Source organism: Lactuca virosa, chromosome 6, assembly GCF_052849685.1.
Source record: "Lactuca virosa cultivar CGN04683 chromosome 6, Lactuca_virosa_CGN04683_v6, whole genome shotgun sequence".
NCBI classification, from domain to species: Eukaryota; Viridiplantae; Streptophyta; class Magnoliopsida; order Asterales; family Asteraceae; genus Lactuca; species Lactuca virosa.
The window spans coordinates 221,160,943-221,187,151 of NC_136431.1; the positions used below are offsets into that span (position 1 = coordinate 221,160,943).

A 26,209-nucleotide genomic window follows, 5' to 3' on the forward strand; every position below is an offset into this window, starting at 1 on the left:
ACTATCAACCAAATTCCAAACTTGGTTGTCATACATGGACTTAATCTCGCTGTCCATTGCCTCTTTCCACTTGGAAGCCTCTGGGCCTGCCATTGCTTCCTTATAAGTGATTGGTTCATCTAAGTTTACCAGTGTTCTGTCACTTATGAATGTGTCACCATCTGAAGTAATATGAAAACCATACAACTCAGGTGGCACACTCACCCTAGTGGATCTTCTAAGAGGTAATGAGTTATCGATTGGTTCAACAGGAACTGTTTCCTCTGGTTGAGTGCTAGTGTCATCTAAGGTTCCTTCATTGGCTGACTCTTGAATTTCTTCAAGGTCAATAGTGCTCCCACTGTCCTCTTTGAATATGAGCTCTCTTTCAAGAAAGACTCCTCTTCGTGCTACAAAGACCACGTTCTCACTAGGCCTGTAGAACAAATATCCAAAAGACTGCTTTGGGTAACCAATGAAAACACATTTCTCACTTCTAGCTGCTAGCTTGTCGTGAGTCTCTCGTCTCACGAAAGCTTCACAACCCCAGACTTTAATATGTGCTAACGAGGGAACTTTCCCTGTCCACATTTCGTGAGGTGTTTTGGCAACCTTCTTTGTAGGGACAAGATTGAGGATGTGGGCGGCTGTCTCTAAGGCATACCCCCAGAAGTGAATAGGAAGCGAAGCCCGACTCATCATAGAACGAACCATGTCTAACAAGGTTCGATTACGCCTCTCAGCTACACCATTTAACTGTGGTGTCCTAGGAGGAGTCAATTGTGAGACTATCCCACATTCTTTCAGATAGTCGTTAAACTCGATACTAAGATACTCCCTGCCTCTATCGGATCTAAGTATCTTTATCTTTCTGCCCAATTGATTTTCGACTTCATGCTTAAACTCTTTGAACTTTTCAAAAGTTTATGACTTATGCTTGATCAAGTAGATATATCCATATCTGCTATAATCGTCAGTGAAAGTCACATAGAATCGATTAGCATCTCTTGTAGTTGATCTGAAGGGTCCACACACATCCGTGTGTATGAGATCCAACAGACCTTCACCTCTTTCACAAGACCCTGTGAATGGTGATTTTGTCATCTTTCCCAAAAGACAAGATTCACACATATCATCTGACTTTAGGTCAAATGATTCCAACACTCCATCCTTTTGGAGTTGGGCTATGCGTTTCTTGTTGATGTGTCCAAGACGACAATGCCACAAGCATGCCTTGTCTACACTATTAGACAAGTCAATATTAAGTACACTATTTCCTAGGCTATCAACACAAGTCACTGTTTCATACACACCATTACAAGGTAAAGCTTCAAACATAAAAACACCATTCTTATAAACAGAAATTGAACCATTCAAATCATTAAAAGAATATGTAAAACCTTGTCTGAACAATGCATGAAATGAAATAATGTTTCTCGTCATCTCAGACGAATAGCAACAATTTATTAAATCTAATCTAACATCATTACTAAGCAGAAGCTGATAAACTCCGATCTTGGTTACTGGTGAAGACTTTCTGTTTCCCATGATCAGGTTTATCCTTCCTCGCTCTATCTCCTCACTTTCCTTTAGGCCCTGTAAATCAGAACAGATATGAAAACCACATCCTGTGTCAAGGACCCATGAACGAGAAGATAATGAGTTATTAGCAGAAATAGTGTAAATATCTGCCGAAGATGGCTTCACTTTGCCATCCTTGATATCTTGCAGATATTGTGGGCAAGATCTCTTCCAATGCCCCTTTTGGTTGCAGTAAAAGCAAACTGCCTCTTTTGGATCAGAAACATGGGGAGTGGAACCATTGGGCTTAGCCTTTGGGCCATTACTAGATGACCCAGCTTGAGCCTTGCTCTTCCAGTTTTGCTTGGGAGGACCTTTCCTCTTTTTCCCCTTTCCCTGTCCAATAGCCAAAACAGGGGCACTAGCAGGTGTGGAGGGTATACTTTTACCCTTCATCCCTGCCTCAGCTGTCTGCAACAAGTTGTGCAATTGGGCCAAGGTCTGCTCAGTATTGTTCAAATGGTAAGTTAGAATAAACTGACCATAACATTCAGGAAGTGAGTTCAAGACCATGTCAATGGCCAATTCCTCATCAAAGTGAATATTGAGCTTGACCAAACGCTTTATGTAGCGTTGCATTCTTTGCACATGTGACACAACCGACTCCCCATCTTTCATCTTGCAAGCCATGAGTGACTTGACTACTTCGAACTTTTCTTGACGAGCTCGCTTATGGTACTTTTCCATAAGGTCCTTGTTCATCTCGAAAGGCCAGTAGTCCTCATAGTACCTCTGCAGTTCTGGGGACATAGTTGCCACCATGATGCATGCCACTTTGGTAGCATCATCGTAATGTTTCTTGTAGGCAGCAAGATCTTCAGGAGTAGCTTCATTCTCATCAAGCTCTTTGAGCTCCTTTTCAAGAACATATTCTTTGTTCTCGAAACGAAGAGCCATCTTGATGTTGCGCATCCAATCGTTATAGTTTGAGCCATCCATAACGACTTTGGAGCAGATATTGAGCAAAGAGAAGTTCTGGTTGGAGGAGGATGAAGCAGAAGTGTTTCCAGGAGTAGACATCTGAAAAGAAAGAAAGTTTTAGTTAGATTTCAAGATACCTTAATAGAATAACCCAAAGATATAATATCAAGGTTAGGATCCAACTATGAAGATTCACAACTTAGAAATGGGATGCCGAGATCCAAGTGCAAATTTCATAAAGGTAGGTGAATGACGATTCACCAATTCCACCATTAGACGAAACAAACGAAGTGAAATTCCTAATTCTTTTGAGATACATTGAAACTATTCAATGGCATGTTTTAATCTCAGATTATGCTCTTCTATTTGTGACTGGGATGCCGAGGATCACAAACAAGATGTGAATAACCATGCAAATGTGCTTGGTAACCTCATTGTCTTTATCATTAACTATTGATGTGCTGGTAAACCACACACGCTCCATCAAAATGACAATTATGAGATACCCATTACTACTCTTTATTAGTGCCTTTTAGTGTGCTGGTTAACCACACACGCTCCACTAACGACCAATAAAGCATAATGTGCAATTTCATGGATTAGCATACTTTTCACATTTTTCCTAAAGTAACTAGAGTTGGGATTTTGAAAATAATGTTCTAGTACTTTCTTTAATATCATTATACTTTTAATGAGAAGTAGTTGTCCTATCAAATCCGTTCTGCTAACGACCCTCCACTAATCAAGGAAGCGGTGGGTGAGAGTGGACACCCATTCAACTACCATTTTATAGGCAGTTTCCTTATACCCCCCTTATAGACTAGCTTCGTGAATGAGGCATACTAGCGATTTGACTGACCATATTCTTATACATATAATATTAAACCTTTAATTATAATATATATAAGGTGTGTTTTAAAACCTTTTAAAACTTCAAGGGTTTATATAAATTTCGAAATTTAAGCTATTAATTTCAAATTTAAATAAACCAATTAACTAGATTTAATATTTATCTATTAATTAACTATCAATCAAATTATTAAATCTTGTAAGGATTATTTAATTAAATTAATCAATTAATTTAATCCTAATCCTTATCCCTCTAATTTCGAAAAATAGGGTAAGGATAATTATCCAATTAATCTAATTAAGTAACAATTATCCAAAACAAGAAACCCTAGTTATCCTCTTAGCATATTTCGAAATTCATAAGGGAGGAGGCTAGGGTTTTCAAAACCCTAACCCTAATTTCGATTAGGGTTCTTTGGAGGCTAGGGTTTTCGAAAAAACCCTTTGATCCAAAACCCTAGAAATCAAAGATTTGGCCTTTAGGGTTTAATAGCTATAAACCCTAATTTGCAATTCAACAATTGTAGCAATTCAATTTAAAACAACAATGGCTCTGATACCACTGATGGGTTTTAGGTAAAACAAATAAACTAGAAAAACAATTCCTAAGTTCACATGCAACCTACTTTGGATCTATGTTTTAACTATTGAACATACAACTTTGAATTGCAAAACAAGAACCCTAGAGGAGAGAGGCTAATTTCGAAATTAACAAACTAGGGTTTAGGGTTTACATACCTTTCAATTGTTATAGCAAACAATTGATATTCCCTTGATCTTGATCTTGATCTTCTTGGAAGCTTTAGCACCACAAGTGTAATGCCTCTAATGGAGTCACACCCAAACTAGCAAGAAGGAAAGTAGAAGAGAGAGAGGAGAGGGAGTATACAATTTCGGCCAAGGTATTCTTCCAAAGAATCAGTACCCAAAATGTGAGCCAGGAGGCTCCTTAAATAGTTGAGGGAACTAGGGTTTAGGGAAAACCCTAGTTATCCTTTGCTTAGGGCATAAGCAAGACCCAAGGCCTTATCTTGGAGCCCTTGGACGAATTCTCTAGGGTTTCCCCTAGGGTTTTCGTCCACCCCCTTCCAAGGGGGTTCTGGAACCTTCCACTCAACTATTAGTTAATTGCAAACTAGTCCCTACACTTTATAATTAATTCTTTTAACCCCAAAATTAATTCCGATTAATTTCTGGCTAACAATTAATTAAACATAATGATTTCTAATTAATATATTAATCCATTAACATATTAATAAATCATTTATATTAATTTATTAATCTTATAAATTAATATCTCTCCTTTCATAATTTCCTTGTCCAGTTGCTAGGTTGAGGGCAACCCAAAAGGACTGTGCTGCTATCAATTCAAGTACATACCAATTATAGTTATGGGCTTAGACACCTAATCCAACAATATCATCAAGTCCCCTCAGTCCGATGTGATTGGTACGCGACCAATGACATTAGACTGGACTTAGTCAAATAAATTGTTCGTCGTCAAGTCCCCTAGTCCGATGTGATTGAACTGCTGACAATCGGATCAGACTAGACAAAGCACCAATGCATCAAAGAATAAAAAGAATGACTAAACCTCGCGCCACGGGAGTCGTGGGGTTGTGCGATGAGCCAAACATTGCTTATGCAACTTTAACTGACTTGATACTCCTTCATTGAGAGGAGTGTGATCTGGTCGGTGTGATGCAGCGTAATTGTTGCTGGCAATGTTATGCAGAGCGAGGCTGCTAAAGAGTGTTACGCGACACTAATGTCGATAAAATGTCGGGACATGGTAACTAAGAAGCGTAACCTCACCATACAGTATGTAGGACTGTTATTCGACACAACTGTTTTGTCGAGCTCTGAAGTCTGTAAATAGATGCAACATATTTGATCCTTGATTCCAGCGTTCCAGTCAGAGCTGAAAGTTGTTAATAGAAATAAACGCTCTGAGTGTCGCGCACGCACTCCGGTGAGGGGGACGAGACCCGCAGCCAACACCGGGTGGGGAGTTATATTTCTATGTCCGCTAGATGGTAACTTTGAGTGACTCGTCAGGTATAGAGACTCTCAAGGGCCTGCTCAAAGTCTCTCGCGCGATACTAAACCCGCGGAAAAAGGATGATAACACAAAAGATCGAGCACTTGAATCAAACATCACAATCAACCATCCAAGGCCCATTTACGGCCCAATTTTCTAAATTGGGCTCAAATACATACATGGGCCTTACCCTAAGGCCCACAAATTATCCTAGTCCAAGCACTTGCATTCAGATGGCCCAACAAGAACTCAAACACCCAAGCCCAAAAGAAAGCCCAATCTCGAATACCAACATGCAAAAACCCATCAGACTGAGTACGTAGGTACTCAGCTGTACGCTAAGCGTACACGCTAAATGGCTTGTACGCCGTGCGTACAGACTTGTATGCCCAACGTACTCACCCATTAAGTCAAAATCCCCCATAAGCACTTAGTGCTTAAGTCCAGAAGTCCAAACCACAGATTTGAATCCTCATAAGTGTCTAGTGCCATAAAGTTACTGACTTGATGACTTTGCATGCCCCAAAAGAACCCAGCTTTAAGATATAACACTCTTCTTTCACTAAATGGACACAATCTCATGCATGGGTGATTCTAAATCCTAATGGTGCTAACTTTATGGACTTTGAACCTTAGAAACACCAAGAGTGGCAACTCAAAGCTCCTGGAGTGGTATCAAACCACTAGATCTCATTCATGGGGCCAAAAAAGGGTCCAAAACTCATATATATATATATATATATATATATATATATATATATATATATATATATAGATAAAGAGATCTAAGCCACAAATGAACAAGATCATAGCTTTTTACCTCAAATAAGTTGGAAATGAAGTAGAGAATTAGGATCCACAAGCTCTTCCTTGATTAAAAATCTTGAACTAAACTCCTTCTTCTTGATTATGAACCAAAGCACACCAAAATGGACACATTGAGCTCAAAACAAAAAAAAGAGGTTTAGAGTTTCGAATATGAGGCTATAAGGTCAGTAAAGGCTAAGACATGAGGGTTTCATGAGCCATAAATGAGTTTATATAGTGTCCAACCCCGAAAATTAGGGTTTCAATAATCCATACGTATGCCCTGCGTACGTGTCCGGAACCCTGTAATGGCCTCACATGAGTACGCTAAGAGTACCATGTGGTACGCCCCGCATACTACACAAGGACCAAAAATTCAAAATTTAAATTAGCAAGGGAAATAATGAAACATACCAAGATTCAAGCGTTACACCGACACCTTAATAGGGCATGCTTAAGCCATTCATCCTGTTATAACACGTGAAATGTTCAATGGTACTAACGTCAACGCAAAAATCTGTCTCGTCAGACTTAGTTCATGCTTAAGCCATTCACCCTGTTATAACACGTGAAATGTTCAATGGTACTAACGTCAACGCCAAAATCTGTCTCGTCAGACTTAATTCTAGCTAGCAACTCACAGGCGGGCGGTCGAACCATATAAGGTCAATAACATGACACTTATACTTGTCGTTAGTCGTTCTCTGCGGATTAACGGTTATGAAAATAAAGGGTTTTCCACTAGGACCCAGTCTTAGTATGCCCAACAACATAACCCAAATGGCTTAGGAAACGAACCTAAATCATATGTCTCTAGAAACAACGTGACACCTATAGGGAGACCCTCTAGTATTGGATCCTAACAATGTGTCTAGGCATCCTAGTCCTAAACTTCCCGTTATAAGATTGTTGAATATTTATGATTTTGTTGTTTAGGAATGATATTTGATTGAAGCCTTTTAGTATTTGAGTTACGCAAGACTTAATAGATTTCTAAATTTATATTGTATGTCATGAAAAAATCTGGGCAACGTAATAGTTGCTTTTATAACATTTTCCAGGTTTCAACCAACGTGAAACCAACAATTTTCATGATATTTATAATTCATGTGATTAATACAATATATTATTTTGCAAATAATGACTCTTAAGTCTTGAAGTCGATCATGTTATTTATTGCAATAGAAATCCATATATTAGTAATAATGAGTTATATTTTATAGTTAAGATAAAATATATTAATAAGTTTTACATTCATTTTTACATAACTTATATATATATTAAAAGTTAATTTTCCATAATTTTAACTATTAATTATATTTTTTCATGATCTTGGTTTATCCATCAATTATGACAACATACTTTCATTTTATACATGAATATATTTTTGGTCATTTTTATATCTTTCCATGCTTTCATGAGATACTTTAACCTATACATATAAAATCATCATTTTTGTGACTTATAATATCAACATGTGTTATTATAGCAATCTACTTATAATCTTGCGAATTTTCTTAATAATTATATTCATATTTCACATAAGGTATAAATACATCATCTTTTAACAATCTACTTTAACTTAATAGATTTACTGGTGATTTATCACATTTTTAGATTACTATTTCATAAACTTTTGACCAATAAGAAAGTATGATGCTATTTTGTATATAACACTTGAAAATAATCAAACTTTAATAGACATACATATATTCTCTACCAAATATTAAAACCGTAAAAGAGGGGCCGTAATAACTCACTTTTGATGCGTGATCTCGATCCATGTTCGTTTTGGTGAAGCTTCACATGAGAAACTGCATCTTGATGTCTTTTTGAGTTAAAACAAAGACCGAGACTATTTTTATAATATTTTAAATCAAATGGACTTGTTTTGAAATATTTTATATTTAAAAAAATTATTTTGTAATTTTATTAACACAAATGACTGTTTTTTTTTGATAAATTATATCCAAAAAGGCCCATTTTTGTAAAGCCTACGGGGTGTTTAGCTAAGCTTTTTAAAACAATTTATTAGCTTGTTAGTGGTTCCACACCACTATAAGTTAAAAAAAGTGTTTTGATGAAAAATAACTTATTTCGGTGGGAACCTCTAATAAGTCATTTTTTTATAAGTTACCTCACACTTACTTATTAGCTTATAAGCTAATAATTTAATAAGTTATAAACTAATAAGCAATAATTTTTTTTTTCTTTTGCCAAACACCACCTAAATCATACGGGACTTGGTCAATTGAGGGCTGATTTTAATTTAAAACTACAATTTGTTTTGTCAAAATCATCAAATGTACAAAAGGGGGAAATGATGCGTCTTCTTCATCTGCTCATCAGATCCAGCAAAGGAATCGGTCGATCGAATGGGGACAATCAACGGGAGCTCCGACGATAGTTAAGCAGAAGCAGATTGCGCAGAAAGGGAGAGCTGATCTCCGGTGGCCCTTTGTGGGTTTGATCTTCGTTGTCTTCTTCACAGATCAAGGAAGGGAAAGAATCGAACGATCGAAGAAGCAAACTGAGGTGGTTCGGTGGCTAATCGACGAACACTGGTCGAGGAAAGAAAACGCAAGCAGCAGGCGGCTGCTATTGCCGACAGTAGTGATGAGGGGTTGCCTGGAGGGCTGAAACGATCGAGCAGAAGGGAGGGCAGCCGGTGACTTATCTCACCGGTTTTTCTTGGTCAAAAGGCTCGTTGGGGGCTGTTTGCGACCAGATATGGTAGCAGCGAACATGGATGATGGAAAGGGGGTGTTTGGGGCTTGCTTTTTGACAAGAAGATATGGAAGGAGGTGGCTGGAACAGTTGAAAGCAGCCACAGGTCAAGGGGAATGAGTTGAAGGCGGTGACAGGCTCGACGATGGTTGAAGCATCGAAGGTGATGGCGATATGGTTGCTCTGGTGCTCCTCTCGGCTGTTTTCCCTTTTCGTTGCTGGCTGTGGAGGTGAGTAGCACACGAAGTGATCGGAGGGTGTTTGGGTTGTTTGATCGACGGGAAAGAAAACAAGGGAGGAAGGGAGTTGCGGTGGTCGTGGCAGCCACAGGTTCTTCTTCCCTTGCCGGTGGTATCCATATTAGATATCATGTTGAGTTCGTTAAAGTTTGTTATGGTGGGTCTGTTAGAATTGGTTACTCCGGGCAGTTAGAAGTTAGTTTAATCACAGTTAATTAACTTAACTAGCATTAGTTAGCTGTTAGATAATGAGTTAGTAGTTAGTTAAGTCTTTCTTGTATATAAACATTGTTCTCTGTATTCATTGAGTAGAATTCAATACACATGAACATTTTGGTTCTTTTCTCTTGTTCTTACTCTGATAATATGGTATCAGAGCCAGGTTTTTCTTCTGTGCTTCCGCATTCATCATATCAGTGATTCTTAATAACTGATTCTTCAAATTTTCTCTTCGTGATTCATACTCTGTTTTTCATCTCTTTTCTTGTGATTTTGAGATTTGATCATGTCTGATTCAATTCCTTCGGTTTCTACACCTAGTTCTTCACAAAATGATGTTGGATCATCTGATGATCCGTATTACATTCATCATTCTGATAACCCTTGTACATTGCTTGTTAATCAAGTTCTCACAGGGGACAATTATGCCTCTTGGTCACGATCGATGACAATTGCTTTGTCCGTGAAGAACAAACTTGATTTTGTTACCGGAGATCTACCACGACCTTTGTCAACTGAAGTTAATCGTTTAAAAGCTTGGAATCGAAATAACAACATTGTTATTTCCTGGATCTTGAATTCAGTATCAAAAGAGATTTCTGCTTCTATCATATATCTGACTACTTTTTCTGCAATCTGGAAGGAACTCAAGGAACGTTTTCAGCAGAGCAATGGTCCACGTATCTTTCAAATTAAGCGTGATCTGATGAATCTCACTCAAGGAGATGATTCAGTAAGCACTTATTTCACTAAATTGAAGGTTCTATGGGAAGAATTGTCTAATTTTGAAGTTCACTGCATCCGTGGTTTGTGTACTTGTGGAGGAGCAAAGGACATCGAACACACCATGATGTTCTTGATGGGATTACATGAGAAGTATGCTCAAATTAGGGGACAAATTCTCCTAATGGATCCAATTCCCACTGTTATTCGTATTTTTTCTCTATTGATCCAGGAAGAACGTCAAAAAGAGATAAGTACTCCTTCTATCAATAATTATCCCATTGCTTTCAATGTTCAAAGTAACTCAAATTCAAATCAAAGGTATAAATCATTTTCAAAGAATCGATCATCTCCAGTTTGTTCTCATTGCAAAAGATCTGGTCACACTGTTGACAAATGTTACAAACTTCATGGTTTTCCACCGGGTTATCGTTCTAATCAAGGAAATTCACGTGCTAATGTTGTTTCTGATCAAACTTCCGTTCCAATCAACAATACCAAGGAGGATAATACAAGTGATTCCATTACTAATCTTACTACACAACAATGTCAACAATTAATAGCAGTTCTTACAGGTCAACTTGCTTCTATTAACTCTGTTACTGCTGTTGATGATAAAGAATCAGGTACTCATTACGTTCTTACTTGTGAGTTTGGAAATTACCAATCTAACATTTGGATTTTAGACACCGGAGCAACTAGACATGTGTGTAATAATAAAAAGGTTTTCATAAACCTCAAACGAATTTTTGGAACCAAAGTTCGTTTACCAAATCATATGTTTATACAAGTAGAATACATGGGAAACATTAAGATTAATGAGCATATTGTTCTTCAAAATGTTTTATATGTTCCTCAATTTGAGTTGAACTTGATCTCTGTGTCCATGTTAGTTGCAAACAAGATGATTAAAGCATCATTTTATCACAATCGTGCTATTGTGAAACAGATTTCAACCAAGAAGCAGATTGGCACTGCTAAGGTTGAAAGTGGACTCTATTTGCTTGAAGATGTGATTGAAGAAGTTCATGTTCATGTTGTGTCTCTTCAACATTGGCATCAAAGACTTGGCCATCCTGCAAATGAGAAACTCAAGTTCATTGATAGTTGTTTGTTTTCAAATAAAGATTTGAATAAACATGTTTGTACTGTGTGTCCTTTGGCTAAACAAAAGAGATTGAAATTTGAATCTCTTAATCATGTGGCTGATAAACCCTTTGATCTCATTCACTGTGATATATGGGGTCCTTATCATGTACCTGATTATAAAGGTTTCAAATACTTTGCTACAATTGTGGATGATTGTACAAGATTTACTTGGACATACTTTCTTAAGCATAAATCTGAAGTTCAAGGAATTATTCCAAAATTTTTTGCAATGGTGTCAACACAGTTTAATAGCAAAATCAAAGTGTTTAGGTCTGATAATGCTAAAGAATTAGCATTCACAGAATTCTTTAACAAGGAAGGAGTCATTCATCAATTTTCTTGTGTTGAGAGGCCTCAACAAAATTCAGTAGTGGAAAGGAAACATCAACATCTTCTTAATGTTGCTAGAGCCCTTTTCTTTCAATCTAAAGTTCCCACTGCTTTTTGGTCTGAATGTGTTTCTTGTGCCACTTTTCTCATTAATAGAACACCTTCTAAAATTCTCAAATTCAGTACTCCATATGAGAAATTACATAATTGCCCTCCTGATTTTTCAAGATTTAGATCTTTTGGCTGTTTGGCTTTTGCTTCAACCCTTCTTAGTTCCAGAAATAAATTTACACCAAGGGCAAGATGTTGTGTTTTTATTGGTTATCCTATGGGCATGAAGGCTTATAAGTTGATGGATATTGAAACAAAAGAAATTTTTGTTTCCAGAGATGTTATATTTCAGGAGGATATTTTTCCTTTTACACATTCATCAAAGAATATTTCTCACAATCCTTTTGATTCCATAGTTATTCCCAATTCATATAATATAGATGATTATTTTCAACTATATCAGGATTCTTCTTGTTCTTCTCCTGTTTCTTCATTGCCTCCACATCCTCAATCATCTTCATCTCATTCATCATCACAACCTCCTGAGCCATCACAACAGCCTACAAGACCAATTTGGGCACGAAGACCACCATCTTACCTACAAGATTATCATTGCAATATTATAAATAACATCATTGTGGAAAATGGACCAAAATACCCTTTATCGGATGTTGTGTCTTATTCCAATTTATCACCACAATACAGGGCTTATACTCTTGCTATCTCTTCAGAAATTGACCCCAAGAATTACAAAGAAGCTTCTCAATCTTCTCAATGGGTCAAAGCTATGCATGAAGAGTTACAAGCATTAGAAGCCAATCACACATGGACTGTTGTTCCTTTACCCTTGGATAGAAAACCACTTGGCTCAAAGTGGGTCTATAAAATCAAAAGGAAGTCAGATGGCACTATTGAAAGGTATAAGGCCCGTTTGGTTGCCAAAGGGTTCAATCAACAAGAAGGTATTGACTTTCTGGACACTTTTTCACCCGTGGCAAAAATAGTTACTGTCAAGATTTTGTTAACCTTAGCTGCTCAAAATTCATGGCCTCTTATTCAATTAGATGTGAATAATGCCTTCTTAAATGGTGATTTAGATGAAGAGGTTTATATGCAATTGCCTCAAGGCTACACTCCTTCAGACATTCATTCGGCCAACACTACTTTGGTTTGCAAATTACAGAAATCTTTGTATGGCTTACGACAAGCTTCTCGCCAATGGTACTCAAAGTTTTCTTATTTCTTAGTTTCTCAAGGATTTATCCAATCAAAAGCAGATTATTCCCTTTTTTATAAAGGAGTCGGCAAAACTTATGTAGCTTTATTAGTCTATGTTGATGACATAGTCTTAACTGGAGCTTCTATGTCTGAAATTAATGCCATTAAAGAAAGCTTAAGCAACACATTTAAGTTGAAGGACTTGGGCAAACTTCAACATTTTTTGGGATTGGAAATTGCAAGGTCTGCACAAGGGATTTTTCTTTCCCAAAGACAATATACTTTGAAGTTACTTGAAGATACAGGTAAATTGGCAGCCAAACCAGTTCAATACCCAATGGAGCCTGCTTGCAAAACTTCTAATTTTGAGGGACTTCCATTACAAGATCCTGCTTCTTATAGACGATTGATTGGTCGTTTGATGTATCTCACTATTACACATCCGAATATAACCTATGATGTGAATATGTTAAGTCAGTTTGTTACAAATCCTAGAGTTCCTCATATGCAAGCTGCAACTCATCTTCTCAAGTATTTGAAGTTAAACCCTGGGCAAGGATTATTTCTTTCTTCAAATAGTTCCTTAAAGATTCGTGATTTTTCTGATTCTGATTGGGCTGGATATTCAGACACTTGACGATCAATGACTGGTTTTTGTGTGTTCCTTGGTGATTCTATGGTTTCTTGGAAGTCAAAGAAACAAACAATTGTATCCAGATCATCAACAGAAGCAGAGTATCGAGCACTTGCTGTTACTACAACTGAAATTGTGTGGCTTCATCATTTACTTACTAATTTTGGGGTATACCAACATGAACCAACTGCCATTTTCTGTGACAATGAATCTGCTATTCAGTTAGCTCTTAATCCCACCTTTCACGAACGCACTAAACATATCGAAATATATTGTCACTTCATTCGTGATAAGATTCTTGATAAAACAGTGAAGCTTTTACCTATTTGAACAACTCACCAACTTGCAGATATATTTACCAAGCCCTTGCCACGTCATAAGATGATTCCAATTATGTCCAAGATGGCTCTGCACAACATTTTTTCCAGAGCTCATCTTAAGGGGGGGGGGGTATTAGATATCATGTTGACTTTTGTCATGTTGACTTTTTGTTCGCTAAAGTTTGTTATGGTGGGTCTGTTAGAATTGGTTACTCCGGGCAGTTAGAAGTTAGTTTAATCACAGTTAATTAACTTAACTAGCATTAGTTAGCTGTTAGATGATGAGTTAGTAGTTAGTTAAGTCTTTCTTGTATATAAACATTGTTCTCTGTATTCATTGAGTAGAATTCAATACACATGAACATTTTGGTTCTTTTCTCTTATTCTTACTCTCATAATAATCCATGAACGAGATAGAGAGAGAGAGAGCTGCCTCATTTGAGAGTTGTGCAAAATTAATAGAAGTAAAAACATAAAAATCTGATTTTTGCAAAGATTTTAGTAGATTGTAAATGATTGAGGTTGTACAAAAAAAAATCAGATTTTAAGGATATTTTGTGCAAAAAAAAAAAAATCAATGCAATGTATTTTTGTGCTGTAAATACCGACTCTCGATTCCTAATTCTCATGCTATATTACCAATTCATAAAAAATTTCGGAATGTGCCTGCTCAATGTTCCAGTCATTGTGATTCTAGAAACGTAGACGGAGTTCAATTCCAATATACCGAACTCCGTGAATTAAAATTTAAAGTTTCACGATTAATTGGCTCAGATTTGATAAATTTTACGAATCTGATTTTGGTCAAGATTAAAAATGTCATAAAAATATGATAAAATATTAGGCCATAGATTGAGTTTAAAAACATGCTCAAAAGCGATTTACAAGGCTCATCACTATTCCAAACGAAGTAATACACGGTTCATTTAAGGAAAATCAGATAAATACTGATTTTTATAACTTTAAAGAGATGTAACTTCTTCATACGATCTCCGTTTTGGACATTCTTTATATCTACAAAATCAGGAGAACGCAATTTATTCAAATTTCGTTTCCATAACTCTTAAATAAACTTAATGCAAAAATTTATTTTTAACGTCACCAATAAATTTAATTTTTTTTGGTGATTTTCGATTCGATCTTCAACGACAGATGGTGTGGAGCAGTTTGAGATGTTCTAAAAATAATTATGAATATAATACCTTTAATATACTTTATAAACATAAAATTTCATATGATTGGTCCTTAACACATAGCGGTTTGCGGTGCTTTGACCGTCAAATTCTAACCAATTTTTACCGGTTGTTACACTGTGTTGTGTGGATATTTTGGGAAGAAATCACTAAAATTTATGCTTACAGTTGTGGATTAAATGTGTTTCACGTACCTCGGATGATTGCAGGAATACGAAAACATGATTGTACACTCCGGCTTGCATATCTTTTTATAATTTCAGCATTTTGATGCTATGATTTGGGATGATTGTATTAATACACCTGAGATTTCTTGTTTTGGTTTTTATGATACTTGGAGGTTTTTTCTAAAATAAAATTGAAAAATTTGTTGGAAATTTTAAGGTTGTTACAACAAGATAATGGTCTTTAACAACCTGTTGTGATTCTGTCAACAACAGAAGCGAATATATTACAAGTGCCTTCTATAGTGTAGTTATATGATTTGATTATTTATGCAATGTTTTGTATCCTTGTTTATCATTCTTACAAGTAAGTCTACGAGCACGAGAACCTACTGATATGATATTCTTACTGTTACTTTTATAATGGTTATTGAAATGTTAATATTTTAAAATAACAACTTACTTTTTTTTATTTGTTATGTCCAGATAACTATGTTCTTTCAATTTGTTGCGACACCACAAGGTAGGTATGTGATTTTTTTAGAGTTATGCTTTGAATGATAAGATAAAATAAAAATATAATGTAATGTGAAGATATAAAACCATAATTGCATTCAATCGAACTAACCGTAAATACTAGGTCAAAACTAAAAATCCGTTTTGAAGGAATAATAAGATTCTTGCCAACGTGCTGTCGAAAACGAAGATTATCCATAGATAGTATCTATTAATTTACAAAATTGTGATACTAATTTTACCAAAAGAACAACTCCGTCATGAGTCATGGTTTGTCATCTTCCTCTTGCTGCACATTGCCATGTAGATACTGTGATCAGACATTTGTCTTGCCAAGCCAAAGAAAGCGCATTGCCTTCTTCTTTTTCAAACGATGTAAACCCTCCATTTTCCCCACCAAATTGAATAGGACAGTAATGACAATTGGTTTTCAACAGAAGCTTTGCTTGAATTAAGGCCTTTGAACTTAGATTCCTTCCTAAAAATCCATGACTTTCCATTCTCCTTTTCCATGTTTCCATCCTCTCGTATTTTGGCGACTTTGCCTCGTCATCGAAGTCAATTAGCCGCTTGATCTCTTTACCAAGGTGGTTCTTTTCAATCTGTAGCCTCTGGAGACTATTTAGAGGAAGGAAGCCATCTAGTGAGTCGAACATGGTTGTGTAATAATGCAAGAACTCCATGAATCTTGATAGGAAGGTTCTTGGGTTGCGATCACCCTCTTGTTCGACCAAAACAACGAGTGAAGGGTTTAGAATGTTTATTGATTTTAACGTTTGGGATATGTGTGAGAAGTTGCACACAGAATTTAGATAAAACACTGAGTTTACGACAAGCGTCTCGTTCTTCCTCTTCCTTATTGATTTCAGTCCAGAAGAATTTGATCTCAACATACCTTGGAACTCAAAGATGAGGTACCTGAAGGTTTTGGAAAAGCCAACTAGCCTTCTCTTTGTCTCTTCGAGTCCCTCCAAGCTTCTTCCAAATGTTGTTATTCGAAGAGATACATGGTTTCCAGTTGTGGCCTTGTCTGAAAGCGATTGCATTAGTGATGACCACTGGAAACCATAGGCTACATCAAGGTCGACCACATGCAAGGCTCGATTGTTATGAATCTCTTCCTTTTCAAATGCATCCATGATTGCTTGGTTTGCTGTGAAGTGAGCAAACTGGTAATATGGGGATACTTTGTAAAGTTCCATGTATGCCAAGAATTCATCTTCGGGTGTTGGTTCCTTCATTATCATTGCATGAAAAGGCGACCGGCGTGTCACAAGCTTTGCCACCAATCCGTCGGCAAAATAAGCTGCCACCCTTTGCACAGAGTCGCCATTCAAAGATATATTTTGATACAATTTTCGGAGATTCTAAAATAGCCAAGTCAAGTTTATTCTCGTCAAGGGAGGTAGCGGTTGTTAGCAATAAATGGATCAAATGGAGCCCTTTTCCATCTGCATCAATGTTCCCTTTTCCTGTCTTTTTTTCTTTTAACATGATCTCCCTAATTTCCAGAAAACTAAAGATCTTTCCTTCTGAGACTCCATTCGTATCCAAAGACAAAAATCTATCCATCCTCTTTCTTTTCATCTTTCTCTCACGACCATAATTAATTACAATTGCAAGCCCTAGACTCAAAAGTTGCTCGTGATCTTGTAGCCCTTCCATCTCTCTGTAAGTTTTGACTGAAATGAAGAAATTGAAGTGAATAATAGAGGTTGTGATGTGGTTTATAAAGCCAAAGAGCCGCCGTTCAAAAAAATAGGGAATATAATAATCCATGGGAAGTTACAATGCAAATAGGATCTCATGAGTTATGACCATGGAAATAAGTTAGAATTTTTGAACCTAATATTAGTTTAAGTCATACAATAGAAAAGCTAGATGCGATGCTTCGGGTTTTCCAATTAAAGGATTTTGAGATGCTAAATTGGAGTCAGAGGAATCAAATAGGCCAACCTCACCATGGATTTGTCTATTCTAAGTATCGAATGGCATCCGACTTTACCCTTGTATCTTTCTTTTCCATGCATAAGTTTCCCGAGCATCTCCAACTCTCTATTTTGTTAAAAAAAGATTCTTGTTGCAAAAGGAAATCAACATTTCAATTGAAGTATCCATTATTATTATTATTATTATTATTATTATTATTATTATTATTATTATTATCTATCCTCTTTAATAAATGAAGCTATTTTTGTCACTTGTCAAATTCTCAAGAGTTTTGCCACATGTAATTTTGTAGGAGTTTTAAAATTATTATTTTCCACTTGTCATTTTTTAGGAATTTTCATTTTTTTAAAATAAAATTTCATATAAGGAAAGAGAATCATTCTATTAATTTGATAATAAAGTCTCATAAATGCTCTAAAGAATATTTGATTTCTTTTATAAATGTTCCAAAAGATTACATTATGTTATGTAAAAGTATTATTTTATAAAATATTTAATGTTTAAATATTAATATTAAATTTTTATTTTTAATAAACCCGTGTAATACACGGGTCTCACACATAGTTATTTTTTTTTTTTTAGGAACAACACATTAGAGCATCCATTACACTATCCATACTGATACACAGTATTATAAATATCGAGTATCGATCATCTTTTGCAATGATACTCACACAATCATATATATCATCGTAAAAACATTATTCTTTCAAAAATAATTCTACTTAATTAGACATTATCCAATACTTAAATACCAATTCTAGTTTAAATTATATATACAAATACAATAAACAGATGATAATAAATATTAGATTCAATATAAATATATCAATATACAATAAAAGATACATTGCAAAAGATCGGAGAGGGTTTTAAGTTTCTTAAAATGGTGAATGATCGGAGAGGGTTTAAGTTGGATTGACTATATTTGACGCTAACAACTTATAAAAAAATTAGATTTTATCTTATAAATTAGCTTATTAATAAGCTATCTCAAACTAACTTATCAAAAGTTAGTTTATAAGTTACAATAAACTATTTTTTGTAGTTTTACTTTACCTTTAATTACAATAAACTACCTTATTTTTACAAAGCAGGACATAAAATGTTTGTTTTTTATAAGGTTAATGGAAACCTAATGTGACAAAAAAAAAAAAAAAAAAAAAAAAAAAAAAAAAAAAACTCATAAGATCGATGACTTTGGAAGTTGGATACTCAATTGGATACAACATATGATGGCATTCTATACCGCAACTAATCACAAATGTTGGGCCAAAAAATTTTGTTTTGATGGAAGCATATAAGATTATTGCCATCAGAATGATAAAGATTAAGATATTTTTTATAATCAACGTGGTGTCGAAAACGTATATTACATACTCACTCCACACATGTTATTATAGATAATTTACAAAACTATAGCTAGGCTACTAATTATACCAAAAGTACTCCGTGTTGAGTCATGGTTCGTCATCTTCCTCCTGCACATTGCCATGCAGATGCTGTGATCAAACATTTGTCCTGCCAAGCCAGAGAAATGGCATTGCCTTCTTCTCTTTCAAACGAAGTAAACCCTCCATTTTCCCCCACCAAATTGAATGGGACAGTAATGGCTATTGATTTTCAACAGGAGCTTTGCTTGAATTATGGACTTGGAACTTAGATGCCTTCCTGAAAATCCATGACTTTCCATCCTTCCTTTCCAGGTTTTCATCCTCTCGTACTTGGGCGAATTTTCCTCGTCCTTATCGAAATCCATTAGCTGTTTGATCTCTTTGACGAGATGGTTCTTTTCGATCTGAAGCCTTTGGAGACTATCCAGAAGAAGGAAATCATCCAGTGAGTCAAACATGGTTGCGTAGTAATGCAAGAACTCCATGAATCTTGATAGGAAGGTTCTTGGGCTTCGGCCGCCTTCTTGCTCGACCATAATAACTAGGGAAGGGTTTAGATTGTGTATCGATTTTAACGTTTCTGAGATGTGTGTGAAGTTGCACAAGGAATTTAAATAGAAGACTGAGTTTACAACCACCGTTTCGTTCTTCCTCTTCGTTATTGATTTTGATGAAATAATTCAGAAGTTTAGTTTGTCACTTAATTAGTTTGAATAAAAGTCAATTTGTTGACCGTTAGAATTAGATGCACGTTTAGTTTGATTCAATCAAAGCCATGTTGGCTAAGAGACCTAGTCTCATGCATGTAGTGGTAGTTGCAGTATTTCTCGCAGTTTTTTTTTTTGTTTAAAGATGTTATGCATGTAATCGTTGAGTATAAAAAAAATCTCCTCTCATTTTTCAATTTACAGAGAAAAGCTTTAAGCTTGAAATAGTCTGAGTCATTCTTTGTTCATCTTGATATTGTACATAGCCATTGTCTGAGTATTACAGGTTTGTGAAAAACCAACATTTGGTATCAGAGCGAATCTGGTGCATGCCCAAGTATCAAGCTCGTGGAGAAATGGCAGGAGGCAACGGTGGCAATGGTGAAAAAGACGGACTCGTAACCCTCCACTATCCGATGTTGACAAAGACGAATTATGGAGCATGGGCAATTAAGATGCGGGTGTACATGTTGGCCCAAGGCGTCTGGGATGCTGTAGAGCCCAGAACCTCAAATACCCTTGTTGAATCAAAGAAAGATAACATGGCATTGGCCGCCATTTATCAGGGTATACCGGAAGATCTACTGATGGTTTTGGCGGAGAAGAAGACGGCCAAAGAAGCTTGGGATGCTCTCAAAACCATGTACGTAGGAGCTGACAGAGTGAAGGTTGCAAGGATTCAGACGCTGAAGGCTGAGTTCGAAGCACTGTGCATGACAGAAACGGAAAGTGTCGACGACTTCACCGGAAAAGTAACCAACACTGTAAGTACACTTCGCACTCTGGGAGACAAAGTCGATGAATCTCAGGTGGTGAAGAAATTGCTCAGAGCTGTGTCATCCAAATTTGTTCAAATTGCTTCAACACTCGAACAATTTGGGAATTTGGATGATATGTCAGTCGAAGAGGTGATCGGAAGACTTAAAGCATACGAAGAACGAATGAAGGGTCGTGGTGAAAGCGATGAACGGAAACTTCTTTTGACGCACAAAGAATGGTCTGAAAGAAACAAGAAGAAAATAGAGGGTGATACGAGACAAAAATCGAATCGTGGTGGTCATGGAGGATCACGGGGTGGTCGTGGCCGAGGAAGAGGTAGAACTGGTGGCCGTGGTGGCCGTGGAAGGGGAAATTCACACCATCAGAAAGAAAGAGGTCAAAGCTCATCAAATAATCGAGATAAAAGCGAGGTTCAGTGTTACAACTGCCAGGAATTCGGGCATTATGCAGCCGAATGCACGAATCCCAGAAAAGAGCGAACCCACGAAAGCAATCTGGTACAAGATGATAATGAACCTGCACTGCTGTTGTCATCACTCGAAGGGAAAGAAGAAACCGGTGAAGTATTCTTAAATGAAGAAAACGTGAAACCAAAATTGAGAACACATGGAGGTGAATCAATCCAGTCAAACCTGTGGTACCTTGACACAGGTGCGAGTAATCACATGACTGGAAATGTGAGCAAGTTCCGAGAATTAGACAGAAAGACAAGTGGATTCGTGAAGTTTGGCAACGAATCCAAAGTGAGAATTGAAGGAAAGGGAACAATCGTGTTTAAATGCAAGAATGGAGAACAGAGGAAGCTGCAGAATGTATACTACATACCCGATTTATGTAGTAACATCATAAGTCTTGGGCAATTATCAGAATGTGGGGACGAAATCAGAATCAAAGAGCCATGGTTGTGGGTCAGAGATAAGGAAGGAAGACTGTTGATGAAAGTTCACAAGTCACCAAACCGCCTCTACAAGATCGAATTGGAGGAGGTTATATCAATGTGTCTATTAACTCAAGCTTCTGATCCAACTTGGTTATGGCATATGAGGTTGGGACACATAAACTTCAATTCAGTGAAGTATATGACAGACAAGAAGCTGATAGAAGGTGTTCCAAAGGTGACAGTTCCTTCACAACCCTGTGAAGGATGTCTTGTGGGAAAACAAGCGAGGAAGCCATTTCCCTTGAAAGCAAGTTTCAGAGCAAAGAAAAAGCTAGAACTTGTACATGGAGACCTCTGTGGCCCAGTCTCACCACCCACACCTTCGGGTAACAGGTACTTTATGCTAATTGTTGATGACTTTAGCAGGGTAATGTGGGTTTATCTGATGAAATCAAAAGAGGAAGCCCTTCAAACTTTTAAAAGTTTCAGAAAGAAAGTTGAGACAGAAACAGGGGAGAAAGTCAAGGTGTTCAGAACTGATCGAGGTGGTGAGTTCTTGTCAAATGAATTCACAAGATACTGCAATGAAACAGGCATGGAGAGGCATTATACGTCTCCCCACTCTCCATAGCAAAATGGAGTTGTAGAGAGACGTAATAGAACTGTATTGGAGATGGTTAGATGCAATTTGAAGACAATGACAATGCCAGATGTCCTATGGGGAGAAGCAGTATCACACTCTGTTTATGTCTTAAACAGAGTACAAACCAAAGCCTTGAAGGACACAACCCCATATGAAATGTGGACCGGTAGAAAGCCTCACATTGATCATCTAAGAGTCTTTGGGTGTATTGCTCACATGAAAGTAGCAAAGGGCCATTTGAAAAAGCTGGAAGATAGGAGCATGCCACTGGTTCATCTCGGAGTTGAAAAAGGATCGAAGGCGTACAGATTGTTAAACCCAGTCACAGGGAAAATGTATGTAAGCCGTGATGTGGTATTTGAAGAAAATAAAGCATGGAATTGGGAAAAATGTGAGAAGATCAAAACAACACCTGGCATGAGCTTCACTGTCGAAGGCTTTGAATTCGCTGATGAATACTATGAAGACGAGGGAGAGTGGGTGCCAGATACGCCAGACCAAAATAGTGGGTCACCACAGTCAAATGTTAATTCGGGTTATATTGACCAGTTGGGTCACCCGGATATAACCCCCCTAAATACCCCTATACACTCACCAGTTACGCCCAATTCCCCAATTGTTCAATCTTCCCAAAATTCTCCGATCAATCCCAGCACCGCCTCAAGTTCCACCGGTGGCGGTGCCCCAAAACGATTCAGAACACTCACTGACTTGTACGAGAACACCGACGAAGTCAATTTGCCCCCTGAAGAACTGATGCTGATTCGAAATGATGAAGAGCCGTCGACCTACATTCAAGCCTGTAGAAAGAAAGAATGGCGTGAAGCAATGAAAGCTGAATTAGCATCGCTCGAGAAAAATAACACATGGAAGCTGGTCGATCTTCCTAAGAATCGAAAGGCGATTGGTTTAAAATGGGTATTCAAACTGAAAAGGGATCCGAGTGGAAAAATTATAAAACACAAGGCAAGGATCGTAGCGAAGGGGTATGCACAACAACACGGAATTGATTTCGATGAGGTATTCGCGCCGGTGGCCAGAATCGAAACAATCCGATTGATTTTAGCGTTAGCAGGCTCAAATGGGTGGAAAATACATCACTTAGATGTGAAATCAGCGTTTCTAAATGGCGAATTAGATGAAGAAGTCTACGTATCCCAGCCAGATGGTTACCAAAAGAAAGGAGAAGCTCACAAAGTCTACAAGCTATCCAAAGCTCTTTACGGGCTTAAACAAGCTCCAAGAGCTTGGAATGCTTGCCTGGATCGCTATCTGAAGAGCCTCGGATTCAAGAGATGTGCTTATGAATACTCAGTCTACACGAAGAAGGAAGGAAAAAGCACTCTAATACTCGGAGTGTATGTAGACGATCTCTTGGTGACAGGGAACTGCACTGAAAATATTCAAATATTCAAGAGAGACATGAACATCAAATTCGAAATGAGTGATCTCGGGCTTTTATCCTACTACCTGGGGATTGAAGTGAATCAGAAAGGAGATGGGATCACATTAAAACAAGCTGCATATGCAAGAAATCTCCTCATCAAAACAGGTATGCAAGACTGTAACCCCACACGAACTCCAATGGAACAAAAGCTCAAATTACGCAGGGATGAAGAAGGTGAGCTTGTAAACAGCACTGAGTATCGAAGCATTGTGGGAGCATTGAGGTATTTAACACACACACGGCCTGACATTTCCTTTGCTGTTGGGATTGTTAGCCGCTTTATGGAGAAACCAGCTTTGAAGCACCTTCAAGCTGTAAAAATGTTACTCAGGTACATCAAAGGCACATTGGAGTTTGGCCTAAAATATTCAAGGGGAAAAGAAGACGCAGATCTCGTTGGATACACTGATAGTGACCTTGGCAATGATGTAAATGACAGAAGAAGTACAGGGGGTATGGCATATTATGTGAATGAGAACTTAATTACATGGGCTTCTCAAAAACAGAGGTGTGTGGCTCTCTCCTCATGTGAAGCAGAGTTCATGGCTGCAACCATGGCTGCTTGCCAAGGGATATGGCTAAGGAGGTTGATCAGTGAAATAACGGGACAAAAAGTACCACCTGTGACAATTATGGTGGATAACAGGTCATCACTAGACTTGATGAAGAATCCAGTCTTTCATGGCAGGAGTAAACACATAGACATCCGATTCCACTTCATTCGCGAGTGTGTCGAAAATGGGGAGATTTCAGTCACACACGTATGCAGCAAGGAGCAGAAGGCAGATATTCTAACCAAGCCACTTGGTAGAATCAAGTTCGAGGAAATGCGAAGTCTTCTCGGAGTTCAAAAGGTATGACTTCTGAATTAAGGGGGAAAATGATGAAATAATTCAGAAGTTTAGTTTGTCACTTAATTAGTTTGAATAAAAGTCAATTTGTTGACCGTTAGAATTAGATGCACGTTTAGTTTGATTCAATCAAAGCCATGTTGGCTAAGAGACCTAGTCTCATGCATGTAGTGGTAGTTGCAGTATTTCTCGCAGTTTTTTTTTTTGTTTAAAGATGTTATGCATGTAATCGTTGAGTATAAAAAAAATCTCCTCTCATTTTTCAATTTACAGAGAAAAGCTTTAAGCTTGAAATAGTCTGAGTCATTCTTTGTTCATCTTGATATTGTACATAGCCATTGTCTGAGTATTACAGGTTTGTGAAAAACCAACAGATTTCAGCCCATAATTTGATCTCAGCATACCATGGAACTCAAAGATTAGGTTCCGGAAGGTTTTGGCAAAGCCGGCTAGTCTTGCCTCTGTCTCTTCAAGTTCCTCCAAGCTTTTTCCAAACCCTGTTATTCTAAGAGACACGCGGTTTCCAGAAGTGGCTTTGTCTAAAAGAGATTGCATTAATGATGGCCACTGGAAACCATACGTACGCTACATCAAGGTCGACAACATGCAATGATCGGTTGTTATTTTTTTCTTCCCTTTCGAATGATTCCATGATCGACTGGTTTGCGGTGAAATGAGCAAACTGGTAATATGTTGTAGAGTTCCATGTATGCCAAGAACTCATCTTCGGGTGCTGGTTCCTTCATTATCATTGAGTGAAAAGGTGATCGGCGTGTGAGAAGCCTTGCCACCAATCCATCTGCAAAATAAGCCGCCACCCTTTGCACTGAGTCGCCTATCAAAGATACGTTTTGATACAATTCACTCAGATTATCGACAGCGGAATCAAGGTTATTCTCGTCAAGGGAGGTAGCGGCAACGAGCAATAAGTGGATCAAACCGAGTCCTTTTCATCTTCACCCGTGCTTATTTCTGGTGTCTTGTTTTCTTTCTTTAACATGATTTCCCTCATTTCCAAAAGACTATAGATATTTCCTTCAGAAACTCCATTCGTATCCAAAGGTTTAAATCCTTCCCTTCTCTTTCTTTTCACCTTTCTTTCACGACCACTACCAGAATCGATCACGATTGCAAGCCCAAGACTCAACAGCTGCTCATCTTGTACGCCTTCCATATATCTGTACAAGTTGTGATCAGTAGGAAGAGATTGAAGTGAATGAGGGAGTTTATGAGTCGCCAATTGTTTATATAGCCAAATAAGGAAAAGAATCACCCATGGGAAGTTACGAACAAAAAGGATCTTATGACCAGGGGTGTGATGCTTCGGGTCTCAACATAGCAAATAATGAATAAAACAAATATATAAAATCTTATATAAGATAATGCAAATATTGAGTTTTGGGTCACTACACCAATCATATACTTTAGATGGGTTTTGGATAGCTTTGTTGAATCATTTGATTGGACATCATGTTGGATAATCTTGATGTGTATGGGTTAATATTTAGTATTTGTTTTATTCAGTTTTTGAATAAAGGGTGGCCAAGTCATTGGAAGTGTATGTGTATATGGGTGAACTTGGTCATCAAATGAACCTATTCTCTAGGAATAGTTAGATTAGTTCTAGGTTGTTTTTTGCTTATTTCCGTTGGATATATACAAGCTATATATAGCCTTTGTTTTCTGAATATGAAAAGAATGCAACAGCTTTGTGTCCAAATTACTTTCATATCTCCATATATATATATATATATATATATATATATATATATATATATATATATATATATATATATATATGTGTGTGTGTGTGTGTGTGTGAGTGTGTGTTACTTGAGAGACTAGTTGAGGGCCTCTTTTCCAACACATCACTTGGTAAAGCCATTGTTACTTGTT

At 37.2% G+C, this 26,209-nt stretch overlaps 2 pseudogenes; both read right to left on the reverse strand.

The window, feature by feature from the left end:
- Positions 1 to 15,936: 15,936 nt before the first annotated feature.
- LOC145122316 (GRAS family protein RAM1-like) lies at positions 15,937 to 17,326 on the reverse strand (annotated as a pseudogene).
- A 1,401-nt stretch (positions 17,327 to 18,727) lies between these two features.
- Positions 18,728 to 25,487, reverse strand: LOC145122317 (GRAS family protein RAM1-like; annotated as a pseudogene).
- Positions 25,488 to 26,209: the final 722 nt, after the last annotated feature.